This window comes from Vidua chalybeata, chromosome 8 (assembly GCF_026979565.1).
Source record: "Vidua chalybeata isolate OUT-0048 chromosome 8, bVidCha1 merged haplotype, whole genome shotgun sequence".
In the NCBI taxonomy this organism is placed as follows: Eukaryota; Metazoa; Chordata; class Aves; order Passeriformes; family Viduidae; genus Vidua; species Vidua chalybeata.
This window is the reverse complement of record NC_071537.1, coordinates 36381213-36397217: the sequence shown is the minus strand read 5'-3', so window position 1 is coordinate 36397217 and position 16005 is coordinate 36381213. Positions and strand designations below refer to the sequence as shown.

The 16005-nt window shown below is 46.4% G+C and overlaps 1 long non-coding RNA gene across 3 annotated transcripts; it reads right to left on the bottom strand.

Moving 5' to 3' along the window:
- Positions 1-1172: 1172 nt before the first annotated feature.
- Positions 1173-6662, bottom strand: LOC128791857 (uncharacterized). 3 transcript variants are annotated; one of them, XR_008432190.1, is made up of 4 exons: positions 3437-6662; positions 2656-3388; positions 2128-2252; positions 1173-2016 (listed from the first exon to the last, which is right to left on the bottom strand). It is a non-coding gene; the product is annotated as an uncharacterized LOC128791857 (long non-coding RNA). The 3 variants fall into 3 exon arrangements; XR_008432189.1 differs by having other exon boundaries at positions 2128-2736; positions 2823-3388; XR_008432188.1 differs by having other exon boundaries at positions 2128-3388.
- Between the last annotated feature and the right edge of the window lie 9343 nt (positions 6663-16005).

Below are 16005 nucleotides of genomic sequence, written 5' to 3'. Positions count from 1 at the left end.
GACCATGTGTCACCTTTCTCTCCTGTTGTTAAGAAGACACCATGTCCCCAGTACCCACTGGCTTCCTGTTCAGTTAATTGAATTTGATCACCACCAGTGAGGGACACCCGGAAAACATATTCTGTTTCTGATTCATGTGGAGGGTGTCCATATTCCCTTTTAAGCTTAGCTAGCTCAGTGGCAGTGTTTAGTTGTGATGGTATGTGTTTGGTTGTGATGTGAGGTTGGAGATCATCATCACTGAGATAGCTATACACTGAGATAGTTTTAATCAAGGGTCTCAAGTGATGGCAGCAATGTTCCCCACAATTACTTGCTGCTTCAAGTTCTTGATGAGGATAGATTTGTTTCATGTGAGGAGTTTCCTTCTCCTCAGGCTCTGTAGAGGAATCAGCATGATGTGATTTGTTAACATGTTCCTCTGTTAAGGCAGCTCGCAATGCATAGATCACATCTTTTGCTTCATAGAACTGTTTTTGCAAAATTTCAACTAGATTTTGAAGGGAGTCTATTAGAGCATGTTCCTCACTTCTTCGCTCGAAGCCATTTTCTATAGCTGCCATAAGACAAGCTCCCAAAACTGAGCATAAGATAGTTTTATTTTTGCCCAGTTTGAATTTTGTTTCATGTTGTAATGAACACACTCTATCAATAACATTTTCTAAGTTCAACCAATTACTCTGTGCCCATTTTTCTCCTTCCGTAGAAGGTCTGGCATTGTGTTTGGCTAGTAGTGCATAAAATTCAGCTTTAATTTCAAGGCTAAGATTGTCACTCATTTTGTGAAGGGACCAAAACCACGACAGGGAGCTACAAACTTAAGTTCCACAAAACTACACAGCCCTCGCTGTGTCGCCCTTCGCTTCCCTGGCTGGGTGAAAGGACAATCATCTGCCTGGGAGGCTCTGCTTAGTTGCTTCAAGTTGTCCCTTCCTTCCCAGACCAGATACACAACAACAACGAAACAAGTGTCCCGCCTTTTGCACTAGTGGATCCTTTGTGAATTTCCAAAGACAGTGTGGGTGCCTTTTCAGCTGCAACCCTTCTGTCTAGACAGAAATCCTGTCCGTGACGCCAATTTTAATGTCACGATCCGCTTCTTGCGGGGTGTCGTGATGGTTCTTTTCACCGATCCCAAAAGTGCAAAAAGGCAAACAACAAGGGACTATCAGTTAATCACAACAAATGCACCTTTATTAGGGGCCAAAACAGTAAATGCGATAGTGGGGATCGGAAAGGAGATAAAAGGAGAGAGAGAGAGAGAGAAGAGGGGTATGGGAATAGCTACCAACACAGGCGAGATCCTCAGTGGTCCGGACGATGGGGTTCCGTCTGTCGTGTCGGGGGAGTCTCCGAAGTTCTGGTCGACTCGGGGCTCCAGTTATAGTCCACAGAGGAAAGAGGGGGGAGCAAGTGTAACAACAAAAGTCCATTGTAATCGCCACGCGGGAACAGCTGAGTCCACAGAAACCACAAAAGCAAGACGAATACAATGAAGAATGAGTCCATTTGAATCACTGAAGGGAAGCAGGTCATGTCATTAGTGGTCAGACCACCAATTTCCCCTCCTCCCTGTAGCAGGGGTCTCAGTCTCAGTCCTTGGGAGGAGGGTTCTCATTCTTTGTTTGTCACAGTGGTAACGAGGCAGATGAGGGGTCTTCAATGAAGGACCCCGGGAGACACCCCAAAAGTTCATTTGGCTTAAGAACGGAGATTAGAAGCAGGCCGCGCATCAGGCTGTCCCGTGCTGGGTCCACGTCAGGTCTTTGCCAAGTTCTTGCCAAGTCCTTGCCAAGTTCTTGCCAGGCCTTGTTCGGAACAGCTAGCATGACGGTTCAGTGGTTGCACCTGCACTGTGTCCTGTTCTAAGCCGGAACTGCAGTGGAGGAAGGGATTCTTTCTCGTGGCAATTGGAAGGCAGAACGGAAAATGAGGGGCTTCAGACGGGCTCTTACACCACCTTGGAAATTCTTGTTGCTCCCCAGAGGCTCCGAGATGCAGAGAACACGGTGGCAGCTGCTGAAAAGAAGGGCAACTGTGAGTTGGTCAAGAAGCAAGAACCTAGGCAGCTGACTGTGCTTGGCAAGGAGCAGCTGCTGGATTCTTGCAATTGCCTTCAGTGCGCACAGAAGCCCGCTGCTCTGCTGCTTCGTGTTTTGCCTTCAGTCAATTGCACACTGCTGAAGCTGAGGCAGGCTGTTCTGCTTTGCTGCTTTTCAGCATCTCAGCTGCCCTTCTGCTCTGTGACAGCTCTCGAGGTGAAACAGAGATTTTTAGAGTTAGGTTAACAAAATGAATTAAGCATTTCTAATTTAGCTTGTAGAGTTATCTGTTGAATTTTCAACCTTTTACTTAAGAAACCTCTGCCTAATACAAAGGGCAAGGGAAAATGCAAATTTCTGAAGCTTTTTGCATAAAGAACAATACCAGAAGAAGCAAAGAACCCAGATAAAGAAGCTCCTCTGTCTCTAAGCCTATCAAGACTGACAGACGTACTCAGATAAGCACCAAAGGTCCAAAAGCGCACGCGCAGAGAGGAAAAGTTCAAAAGTTCAATCATGAGGAAGACCATAATCTTCAGCCTCAGGACCACCAAGAGACCCCCCGTACGACCACCACAGCAAACCACGCATGCCCAGAAGGGCGTGGACTTACTTAGCATGGGAAGCGAGGACAGGCGGGGCCAGGGGTTGAATACGCATGAAAAAGTCGTGCAGTGTATTGCATATGGAACATCTTTAATAAAAGTGTGGGTCAGACTGAGGCTCGGGGCACAAGTTTTGGAGAGCTATCTCACTTGTCCCGGGCGCTGACGTACATACCCACTTCATAACTAACCCAGGTTATGGAATCTATTGATTTATTCCGCGTATCGTTTCAGTTGGCGACCACGAAGGGACTGCTCTGCTCACCCGCAGGTCCGGTTGGGAGCAGACACCCTCAGGCGCCACGGGGCTTTTCCCGGAGGGACTCTGCGCCTCGGCTGTACACTGCGGGGAGCATACCACGGCCCGTCGACTAGCGGATGAAAGCGGTGTGTATTAATTTATTTTCTTAAGGTTGGCACTGATAAGTCGCAAAAAGATGTTTTTGCGCGCAGGTTTGCCTAGGGGCTTGCAAGCAGACCGCCATCGGGGGAGAGGCCGGCGGCGGGAGGACCTCCCCAGCTGATAGCGCGGCTCGGGGAGGGCGAAATCGCGATTTCAGTGTGTGGTGTGTGTCCCGATTGCAGTGTAGTGTGTCTGTTACGTCCGGACGTGCGTGCTTGTGCGTGTGTGTGTATGTGTGAGTGGAACAGTGATGCGCGGTGCGGCGTTGCTAAGATAGAGAGACGCGGCGCGGCAGTGCTAGAGAGCGCATGCGCAGGGCAGCTCTCAGCCCACACTACCTGCTAGTGCGGGTAGTGCGCATGCGCAGGGCAGCTCAGCCACACTACCTGCTAGTGCGGGTAGTGCGCATGCTCGGGGCGGCTAGCAGCCACTCTACCTGATAGAGCGGGTGGGGCGCATGCGTGGCACGGGCTGTCCCTGGCGAGCGAGGGGAGCGCGGCGCGGGGCTTAAGTCGGGGCTTGCAAAGGTGCTTTAGGCGCAGCCCAGCTGATAGCGCAGCGGGCGCGCGGGCACAAGCCGCGGTTTGAGGAGCTGCTTTGAACGCCGCTAGCTGATAGCGCAGCTAGTGGCAGCGTGGTACAAGCTAGGAGTTACAAGCACCGCTTACAAGCATCGCTAGTTGGTAAAAAGCTTGCAAAAGTAGCCAGCGAGCCCGGCTGGGCTAAGAGTTAAGTGTTTGTTATACAGTAGCACTGCCCTTCAGTGTGAAAAGCTGTCACTGGTGTAGGAGGAGGGGTTGGGGAAGGCAGTCTAGGGTTGCCATGGGAAACAGCAGTTGTATGAATTCTCCACCCCCTTTTGTAGGAGAATTGTACCCTCCCCCTGTCTTGTCAGTTATTGTTCAAGTCTGCCCCTTAGCCTAGAATCTTCTCTGTTCCACGTTTTCCCTTTAGTTCTTCCACCAAGAACACTCCTTTCCCTTTTCCCCACTGGTTAATGTTATATTTCCCCTCCCTTTAGCCTTCTCCCTGTGATAAATTGAGGCGAATAATTTGATTCAGCCTTTTGAAGGTCAATTAGAATTTTATTAATTACAGCAAGCAGTAGCAAGCAAAACAGCGCTGGGTGGGTAGGGGTCTCCTAACCGCCCCTCCTGCAGTGTCCCACACTGCAGTGCCCCACACCCCACCCCCCTTATTCAGTCTCTTTTATAGTTTCTTGGAGGTTTCTTCATTCGCGTCTCTTGCCATAGCGGTGGGCGTAGCTTGAGCATCCCTCTGCATCGTGTCTGCGTTGTGTCGAGGCAGGTGATCGTTGGTTTCACAATCGGTTCCGGACAATGATGGGCGTACCCGGAGCACTCCTACGTTGTCTAGTCCGGTGGCTGTTGCCTGGTGGTCGCTGATTTCATAATCAGCTCCGGCCATCCCCCAACATCCTTAGCCTGTGTCTGCAAGAGAAGCTAAGAAAAGCTCCCTAAATGGTGATTAATCATACTTGCGGTCTTGCGTTTTGCAATATGTCTATAGCCTTGCAATATGCCTATAGCCTTGCGGTTTGTAGCAGTTGCTTCTTTATTGTCCTTTTTTTAGTAAAACCCACGAGTTGCTGTTTCCCAACTTCACAGATGCTTCCCCTATCTCCTAACAAGCAAGCTAGTCCCTCATACTTTAATTTTATTTTTCCTCCTTTAATATTCCAATTCCTTTGATGAACAAACAAGTTACCACAGTTTATCACAATCCCCCATTTTCTCTTTTACCATTTCGTTCATCAAATCGCTTTGCTGTTTCGTAGGCTAGAAGTAAAGTGTTTAGCATTGTCCTGACTAGAAACACCACTAGGACAGAGCAATAGAAAACTAATAATTCGCCAATAAGGGTGGAGTCCTAGCCTTGATTTTGTTTTGTAATATCCTGTTTTCCCCTTTTTGGCTTGCTGCTCCCTTGGTGTTTCGGAGGCACTTAGACTGGTCCTTTGAGGGATCCTAGTACTCGGCTGGCAATAGTTGGAGCATTTCAGCATTGTTCCACTTAGAGGGGGCTTGGCCTTTTCCTCTCTGCCTCGCTCGCCGACTCGGGTGCTTCGAGCCGCGAGGTAAACCATCTTCTCGGCAGCAGCAGTACTCGCCTGAGCGTCCCCTTTTCCGCTCCTGCCTAGCCTTGTACTGTTCCCAGTTCTTATCTTTGACCAGAAGTGGGTTGCAAGGAATCCCCTTCAGTTCCTTTCGACAACACCCTTTTATTACCTGAGCAGCAAATGGAGTGGGCTCGTTAGTATGAAAACAAAAATACTCAGGGTATACTCCCTTGGTAAATATTTCCCACCACTCAGATCCAAAACTGACCCACCAATTTTCCAATTCTCCTATCCTTAGCACAGTTTCAGTTAGTTTTCGCTGAGTTTTATAGCACTCAGTACAAACCCCAATTGGTGGTCTTCCCCTCTGGCAATGGACCCACCACCGTTCTTGGCAAATTTTACATATAAAGCACACAAAAGGATAACAATCTCCACAACCTTCCTTGTTACAAATCACTATATAGTCTTTAGCTAGTTTGTAATTGTATCCCTTTGCTTCCCCTTATGGTTGATTTGGATGATGTCCACAGAGTTCATTAGTTTTTCTTAAGAGTCACTTTCAAGTTCCCAGGCTGGCTAGTCACTCTTCACTGGTTATTTGTGGCAACCGGGCCTTTCACTCGGCTGGCGTGAGTCCACCCCTTTTCGGCCGTCTTGACTGCCGTTTCTGTGATACTTGATCTCCTGGTTTTATCTTATGGATTGGTGGTCTCTGTGCCAACACTTCTTTCTTCCTCAATTCTTGCCCTCTGCTCATAATTTGGGTGATGTAAAATTTAATATGAGAATCTTTTAGGCAGGGGTGATCTTTGGGCATTCTAAATAACATTTCAAATGGAGAGATTCCCACATTAGTTTGGGGTTGAGTTCGAATGTTCAATAAGGCAAGAGGTAGACACTTAACCCATGACATTTTTGTTTCCAGCATTAACTTTGTGAGGTTTTTTTGGGGGTTTTTTTTTGGTGTGTGTTTTTTTTTTTTTTTGTTTTTTTTTTTTTTTTTTTTTTTTTTTTTTTTTTTTTTTTTTTTTTTTTTTTTTTGTTTTTTTGTTTTTCTTCTCCATTCATCCTTTCCTCCCTCCCGAGCTCTGTGGATGCTATGGGGTGTGATATTTCCATTGAGTTCCCAAATCTGTCAGGACATCTTTTGCAATTTTAGAGGTGAAATGGGGTCCCCGGTCTGAGTCTAAACACTCAATTAATCCATACCGGGGGATAATTTGCTCTAATAATACTTTTACCACAGTGTTCGAAGTAGCTCGGGCCGTAGGATAAGCTTCCACGTAATGGGTTAAGTGGTCTACCAGTACCAATAAATATTTATACCTCCCCACTTTTGGTAATTCTGTAAAATCTATTTGTATATGTGAAAAGGGTCGTTGTACCAGTTCCCTTCTGCCCATTGGTATTTCTCTTAATTGTTGTTTATTTATTCTTTGACAGGTTAAACATTGTTGGGTTACCTGTTTTGCAAGATTATAGACCCCTATACACATATATTTAATTGCAAATTGGTCAACCAGGGCTTGAGTTCCCAGTGGGTTTTCTCATGGATTGCTTGCAGGAGCCTCATTGCCATTCTTTTTGGGAGTACCTCCCGCCTGTCCGGTAGTATCCACTTGCCTCCCTCTTTTTCCTTCACCCCCATTTGGTTTAGTTTTTGTTTTTCCTGTACCGTGAAGGCTAACACATGGTTAATGGGTCCATGGAACCGGCAATGTTTCTCTTGGGGGTCTTCACAGGCACACTCATGATTAATGAGTCCGTGGCACCATCAATGTTCCTTTTGGGGGTTATCACAGGCGCACTGTATCGAATCAATTCCGTATGCATCCCAACAAGCCCAACATGGTTCTTCCTCTAAGTCAGCTCCACAAGTGGAGCAATTTTCCCTTTGTGCGACCCCCCCCTTATATGGTTTTAAACTCATTAGAGCTGCCTTTTTCGCCTCCTGGTCGGCTAAGTTATTTCCCTGTACTGAGTTTCCCATCCCCACTTGATGTCCTTTTACATGAACAATAGCTATTCTTTCCGGACCTCTCAAGGCCTGGAGCACTTTCCGAATTAATTCCCCATGTATCAACCCCTTTCCCTGTGAATTGATAAGTCCCTTTCTTCCCAGATTTTACCAAATGTATGAACCACCCCATAAGCATATTTTGAATCAGTAGAAATGGTCCCAGCCTTTCCTCTTAGCAGTTCTAAAGCTCTGAGCACTGCATACAATTCACATGCTTGTGCTGACCAGCTGGGACTAAGAGGACCAGATTCTATTTTCTTAAGAATCTTCCCATCCACAATAGCATACCCAGATTTCCTTTTCCCTTCAAGGACCCGAGAGGATCCATCTACATAATATCGATATCCTTCTTCTAATTCCTCCTCTTTGAGGTCTGGTCTTATTTTTGTTTGTTCCTCTATTTGCAAAAGACAATGATGAGTTAGTCCCACAACTGGTTCCCCATATAGAAACTGGGCTGGATTTTGTAAGCTTGTGGTTTCGATACTTAACCTAGGAGAAGAAATTAGGATGCCTTCATACTTTAGGAGGCTGGCATCTGTTATCCATTTATCCGCTTTTTGTTGTAGTACTCCACGGATGTTATGAGGAGATAGAACCTTCAGTTCACTCCCAAAAGTTATCTTTCCTGCTTCTTCTACCAAAAGGGCAGCAGCCACTATCGATTGCAAACAGGCAGGCCACCCTCGACTAACAGGGTCGAGAAGCTTTGAAAGATATGCCACTGGTTTCTTTCCGCCAGCCCATTCCTGGGCTAACACCCCGTATGCCACCCCTTCATTGACATTAATGAATAAAAAGAATGGTCTTTTTAGATCCGGGAGGCTGAGAACCGGGGCATTGACCAATTCAGTTTTCAATGATTTTAACCGGGTCTCATCCTCAGAGCTCCACTTTAATAGCCCATCTGTTGTTAATTTTTCATACAGAAATTTAACTTTCCCACTAAAATTTTCAATCCATTGTCTGCAATACCCAGAAAGTCCCAGTAACTGTCGAACCTGCCTTTTAGTTTTTGGAGCTTCCAGGGAAAGTATTCCTTGGACTCTATCAGTATCCAATTTCTTAGTCCCCTGAGTCAGCCAGTGTCCGAGGTACTTAACTTCCTCTTCCACGAATTGTAATTTCGACTTTGAAACTTTGAGTCCCTTAAGGCTTAAATAATTTAGGAGTTTTATAGTTTCTTCCCTTACTTTTTCTTCTTCTTTCCCTGCAATTAATAAATCATCTACGTATTGTAGAAGCACAATCCCCTCCCCCTGTGAATATTCTGCCAATATTTGTTCCAGAGCTTGCCCAAACAAATTTGGGGATTCTGTAAACCCCTGGGGAAGGACTGTCCACCTCAATTGTTGTTTTCTATGTGTATCCGGGTCTTCCCATTCAAAAGCAAAATAATCTCTAGAAGTTTCCTTAAGGGGACAGGCCCAAAAAGCATCTTTAAGATCTATTACACTATACCACTGGTTTTCTGGGCCAAGTTGGCTTAAAACAGTATGTGGATTGGCTACGACCGGGAATCTCTCAACTGTTCTTTTACTGATTTCCCGCAAGTCATGCACCAATCTGTAACTGCCATTCGGTTTCTTTACCGGCAGAATGGGGGTATTGAAAGGGGACATGCAGGGTTCTAAAAGTCCCTTTTCCAAAAGTCTCTTTATTTCTGTTTTTAGTCCTTCCCTCCCCTCTTTGGGTATGGGATATTGCCGAATCCTGACAGGGATTTCTGGGTTCCTGATAGTTACCTCAAAGGGTTCAACATTTGATTTCCCCACACTGTCGGGGGTATACCAAACTTCTGGGTTAATCTTTTTCTCGTCTTCAGCCCGGAGAGGATATAGTTTCACTGTTAGTTCTCCCTTTTTTGCCTCTATCCCTATCCCCAACTCGACCATCAAATCTCTCCCTAATAGATTATAATCTGCTTCTGGAACTAGTAAAAATGACACAATTCCTAATTTAGAATCACTTTCTAAGAGTACATCCTTAATTACAGGTACTCCAAAGGGTTCCCCTTTGGCCCCAATCACCTGTATTATTTCAGGTGAAACCTTACACCCTTGGGGAAGGGTCAGGACGGTTGATCTCTCCGCCCCTGAGTCCACAAGGAACTCATATTCTTGTTTTTAATTTTACCAGGGGCTCTGTTCTTTCTCTTGTCCCCAGTAGATAGAGCCCCCGACCCCCTAATCTTCTTTGAACTGTTCCTCATCAGCAATCTTCTGCCGACACTCTCTCCTCATGTGTCCCTTCTTCCCACAATAGAAACAGACAATGCTCTCTCCACCTCTCGACTTCCCTTCAAACCAACTCTCGACTTCCCTTCAAACCATCTTCGCTGGACGTCAGTCCGACCTCTGGACTGGCCTCCAGTTCCCCCCACCCCGGGGACTCCGCTGTCCCCCCCCACTGCTGCTAACACGATTCCAGACTGCTTTTTAAAACTCTCATCCTCTCTCCCAACACACACCTTTTGAGCCTCTCACAACAACTCATCCAATCCTCTCGCCTGCCATCCCTCCAACCTCTCCAACTTCTTCCGAATGTCCACCCAAGAATCGACCACAAAATGCACCTTCAAAAGTGTCTCACCCTCTGGGGTATTGGGGTCCACCCCTGAATACAACTGGAAAGCTTTCTTCAATCTCTCCCACTATCCAAAGAGCTGCATATTGGCTCTCCTCTTGGTTAAAGGGCTCTTTGGAGTTAATATATATATATATTTAGAGCTTGACAGATCCAATCCTCAAACGACCCAAACACGGGCCAATACAGCTGGTCTCCCCCTATCCGTTTACTCCCCCCAAATTTTCATACAATAATGGATCATTTTAACCCTATCTTTTCCTTTTCTAGAAGGAAAGGCATCCCAATACTTTACCGTTAAGCCTAGTGGAAGTTTTACCGAGATTCTCCCACCCATGGGTTCAGCAGATTTACTTTTTTCTCTGACCCATCTTCTAGAGTGCCTTCTCACACTCAACACAAACAATACGACAGTCGCTTCCCCCAGTTCGTGGCCTACTCCGTCGCCGGATATGGGAAACGCCCTACTATGGGGTCCACACTCACTTGGGGAATCTGAGCTGCCATTTCCCCTCTCACACACACATTCGCATTTGCTACACTCCAGGACTCCCACCCCTGACCGAGCGACCGAGCAGACCGGACTACTCACGTCTTTCCGGCGCCTCCGTTTCTCGACCGGGGCTTCGCCCTGTGTGTCTTCTTATTCACCTCAATCACCCCGGGACTACACACCCCTAAACGACTCTTAAAGACCCCGTTTCCGGGGTTGAGGCTTTGTCCCTTTCACATGCACTCCGGAGCCCGCTTGTACGGGGCCCACTGTCTTTTTCACACGCACACGCATTCCGGAGCCCGCTTGTACGGGGCCCACCGAGCACATACACTTATACTAAATTAGTAAGCCGAAACTTGGGGAAGTTTCTCCGGGGATCCCCCGCCCCAGGAACTTTGACGCAGTCCACCTCCGCGTCTGGGTTAGGCCCGCTTGCTCTCCTCCTAACCCAGGAGCCTCCCCACCGAGGGTAACTCGACGCCGAGGGGGGTGCAGCTCCCCCCCTCCAACGTCCCCCAACCCTGGATGCTCTTGGAACATTAGTCCCTCAATCCAGCAGGTTTGAATCAACCCTGGATGCTCTTAGAATATTAATCCCTCAATCCAGCAGGTTTGAATCAACCCTGGATGCTCTTGGAATATTAATCCCTCAATCCAGCAGGTTTGAATCAACCCTGGATGCTCTTGGAATATTAATCCCTCAATCCAGCAGGTTGAATCAACCCTGGATGCTCTTGGAATATTAATCCCTCAATCCAGCAGGTTTGAATCAACCCTGGAAAAAACCCACCGGGGGCTACTTACGCTTCCTGCGTGTTCACTCTTCCGCGGTTCTTCGTGCACAAAGATTAATGGGGGTAACTTTGCTTGCTACTGAGTTTTAGGTTCGTCGGTAAAGGCCCAAGGAGGAAGCCCCCGCTTAGGTCCACCGCAAAAAGGCGGTGGGGCGCCTCACGCTAGTGGGGCCTCCGTCCCGGGTTTCCTTTATCCGAGTCACGGCACCAAATTGTGATAAATTGAGGCGAATAATTTGATTCAGCCTTTTTAAGGTCAATTGGAATTTTATTAATTACAGCAAGCAGTAGCAAGCAAAACAGCGCTGGGTGGGTAGGGGTCTCCTAACCGCCCCTCCTGCAGTGTCCCACGCTGCAGTGCCCCACACCCCACCCCCCCTTATTCAGTCTCTTTTATAGTTTCTTGGAGGTTTCTTCATTCGCGTCTCTTGCCATAGCGGTGGGCGTAGCTTGAGCATCCCTCTGCATCGTGTCTGCGTTGTGTCGAGGCAGGTGATCGTTGGTTTCACAATCGGTTCCGGACAGTGATGGGCGTACCCGGAGCACTCCTACGTTGTCTAGTCCGGTGGCTGTTGCCTGGTGGTCGCTGATTTCATAATCAGCTCCGGCCATCCCCCAACATCCTTAGCCTGTGTCTGCAAGAGAAGCTAAGAAAAGCTCCCTAAATGGTGATTAATCATACTTGCGGTCTTGCGTTTTGCAATATGTCTATAGCCTTGCAATATGCCTATAGCCTTGCGGTTTGTAGCAGTTGCTTCTTTATTGTCCTTTTTTTAGTAAAACCCACAAGTTGCTGTTTCCCAACTTCACAGATGCTTCCCCTATCTCCTAACAAGCAAGCTAGTCCCTCATACTTTAATTTTATTTTTCCTCCTTTAATATTCCAATTCCTTGATGAACAAACAAGTTACCACAGTTATCACATCCCGATTGTACCCTCGAATGCTAAACCCTCCTACCCCTACGCAGTAAAAGAATCCTCACCCCGCCCTTCGGGGCTCTCGGAATCTGCCTCCCTTCTGCTTCGTTGTCTCCCTGTTTGCCCCTTCTGTGACCCTTCAATCAACGAGCAGGATTTCAGCAGCCCGAGTGTCCCTCCCGTTCTTCTGGTGGACCCTCAGATGTACCAGCTATCCGAGCTTCGTGCCGAGTGCCTAAAAGCCCCCACGGCTCGGCAACTGGGAGATCCTTTGCATTACAGGGCGAATAAAGGGGGGATGAATGTGTGTGAATGAGAGGCGGGCTGGTTACCCCAGACCTGCTAAGCGAGAGCGGCAGTCTCCCATGCTGCGTTTCCGTCTTTTTCGCGAGAAAAGCGGCCAGTAAAGAGACTAAGCGAGTGATAAAAAGAGTGAGAGAACCCCCCCCTGGGACTGGGTCTCAGAGAAAGAGTGGGACCCCTTAGTGGGGGGGGGGGGGGGGAGGAAAAGGTAATTAATTAGAAAAAAAATTAATTAAAAGGTAAAAAGAGGGTTTTCTTGGCATAATCTATTGGGGAAAAATAAAAGGTAAAATGTGTAGGAGGGGCCCCTAAAAATTCTGCTGGATTGAGGGATAAGAATGCCCAAGAACATCCAAGATCAAACCTGCTGGATTGAGGGATTAATGTTCCAAGAGCATCCAGGGTTAAGTCAAACCTGCTGGGTTGAGGGATTAACATTCCAAGAGCAGCCAGAATTAAGTTTGCTGGGTTGTTGAGAGCACCCAAGATTGAGTAAAAATTTTGCCAGTTTGAAGATAAGTCTGACAGGATCTAGAGTTGGGAACCACACAGCTAGATTGAGGGGTATCCAAGAACACTGGGACTAGCCAGGGACACCTAAAAGTGTAATAGGTGTGTTGAAAAATAAAAGGTACCTTGTTGTTGTGGTTGTTTTGTTATGTGTAAGAGTAAGTAAAAATAAAGTGAAGTGAATGTAGACGAAGGAAAGTATATGTATGCATCCTGCCCTGTTAAGCAGCCTCACTGTGCTTCCCTGCTGTGACTGACAAACACAAGTTACGAACCCTCAGAACTGAAAAAGTTCAATCAAATATTGCTTCCATTGATGACCATGATATTGTCTATAATACCTTGTTACAACTTATGTTATGTAAGTGTTAATACCCCTATCCTACCAGTTTGTAAACCTGATGGGTCATACCGGTTAGTACAGGATCTGCGGGCCATAAACAAGGTAACCGAGGATCTGTATCCTGTGGTGGCCAATCCCTACACGTTATTAACTTGCTTAACAGCCGAGCTAACTTGGTTTACCGTTTTAGATTTAAAAGATGCCTTCTTTTGCCTTCCTATCCACGAAGCCAGAAAATTTTTGCATTTGAATGGGAAAATCCTAAGAGCGGGCGAAGAACTCAACTGACATGGACCAGACTCCCACAAGGATTCAAAAACTCACCCACTTTGTTTGGAGAACAACTTGCAAAAGAATTAGAGACCTGAGAAGCCCCTCCAGAGGAAGGGAAGTTGCTACAGTACGTAGATGACATCCTGATAGCCACACGGACAAGGGAAGCATGCATGGCCTGGACGATAAGCCTCTTGAACTTTTTGGGGCTCCAAGGGTACCGAGTATCAAAGAAAAAAGCCCAAGTAGTAAAACAGAAAGTAACTTATCTGGGCTACGAAGTCAGTGCTAGACAACGTACCTTGGGCCGAAACCGGAAGGAGGCAATATGCCAGACCCCAAAACCTCAGACTGTAAAGGAACTACGAACTTTCCTGAGGATGACAGGGTGGTGCAGGTTATGGATCTATAACTATGGACTGTTTGTTAAGCCCTTATATGAACTGATTGCAACTGAAAGCAGGAACATCCAAGAGACAAAGGAAGCTACGCAAGCTTTCAACCAGCTGAAAAAAGCCCTCATGTCAGCTCCAGCCCTGAGATTGCCGGACGTGAGTAAGCCTTTCCTTTTATTCTCCCATGAGAAGCAAGGAATCGCCTTAGGAATACTAGCACAGGACCTCGGCCCATATCGGAGAGCAGTGGCTTACTTCTCTAAGCAATTGGATACAGCAGCTAAAGGGTGGCCTGGGTGCCTCAGAGTTGTTGCAGCAGTCGTACTGAACATCCAAGAGGCACACAGATTCACCCTAGGCCAGAAAAGAACTGTGCTAGTGTCTCACACAGTGTCTGCAGTGCTAGAGGTAAAAGGTGGGCATTGGCTTTCCCCACAACGGCTCCTGAGATACCAAGCTATCATAGTGGAGCAAGATGATGTAGAGATAGTAGTGACTAACATTGTCAATCCAGCCTCCTTCCTCAGTAGAAACCAAGGGGAACCAGTGGAACATGACTGCCTGGAGACCATTGAAGCCACCTACTCCAGCTGCCCTGACTCGAAGGACACCCCTCTGGAGAATGCAGAAGTCTCGTTTACTGATGGAAGCAGTTATATCATCAGTGGAAAACGGCACGCCGGGTAGGCAGTTACAACGTGCAAGGAAGTAATATCATCTGGGCCCCTGCCAACAAATACCTCTGCACAGAAGGCCGAGATAATTGCTCTAACTCGGGCCCTAGAATTGGCAAGAGGGAAAGAAATAAACATCTACACGGACTCGAAGTATGCATTTGGAGTAGTGCATGCTCACAGAGCCATTTAGAAAGAGAGAGGACTGCCGAACTCTCAAGGGAAAAATATTAAAGATGCATCAGAAGTACTGCGACTTCTAGAAGCAGTCCAGTTGCCAGAGAAAGTAGCGATCATGCACATTAAGGCGCATCAGAAGATAAACTCAGAATTGGAAGAAGGAAACGAGCTGGCAGATAGGGAAGCAAAAGAAGCAGCAAGAATTGAGGTCATAACTGAGGCAGCCCTGATTCCAGACGGGCAAATTTCCCCTAAAGGTAAGCCAAGATACAACAAACTAGAAAAAAAATTAATCTATGAGCAAAAAGGAGACTATAACCAAGAGGGATGGGCCACCATAGAAGGAAAATTAGTTCTACCCTCCTATTTATTATGGTCCCTAATAAAGGAAGAACACCAGAAAACCATTGGGGTATTGATGCTCTATCATAACTAGACATTTACAACTCGACAATGTGACCTTTGCCTCCAGACCAACCCCAAAAATACTCCCAAACCAAAGCTTAGCCAGATTAGGAAGGGTCATGGGCCGGAGCAGCAATGGCAGATTGATTGTACAGAATTGCCAAGAAAAGGGGGGTATAAGTTTTTACTGGTGCTAACAGATACCTTTTCAGGATGGCCAGAAGCATTCCCCATCAGGACTTCTAAAGCTCAAGAAGTAACTAAGGTATTGGTACAAGAAAACATACCACGCTTTAGAGTCCTGGCCACAATCTCCTCAAATAGAGGACCAGATTTTATTGTAAAATTCGTGCAACAAGTTAGCCAATACTTGAACATAGACTGAGAACTTCACACCCCATATAACCCACAATCAAGTGGTCAGGTAAAAAAAAATGAATCATTTGATCAAACAACAAATTGTACAATTGGGACAAGAAGCTAATTTGTCATGGACTCAATCCCTCCCATTAGCACTACTGCAGATCCGAACCAAACCCAAGACTAAAGAAAAGCTAAACCACTTTGAATTGCTTTATGAAAAACCATATGGGGTGCGAAAGAGAATGTCTACCCAAGACATGTCACTAACCTCCTGTATGTTAAGTCTCTCAACTTGGTGTATCCAGCACCAATCACTAGCTAATAAACACAAGTCATAACTAGTGAAATACACTGTTTAGAAGACTTTATGTCACCCAATTATAATTCTATTAATTTTAGTTACTGTAAGTTTAATGATGTCTACTTTAACACTCATGTAGAATTCGAGGATGTTAAAACACATGGCCAGTCTGACATCACTCTCTAGAACTCATAGAATCTTACTGAAAGAGGACGGTCATGATAGTAGATCAGAATTTAAATCAAGACCCCTGTAGTAAAAGAATTGACTATATTTTAAGAAAAAGGGGGGACTGAAGCAGAGATTTTTA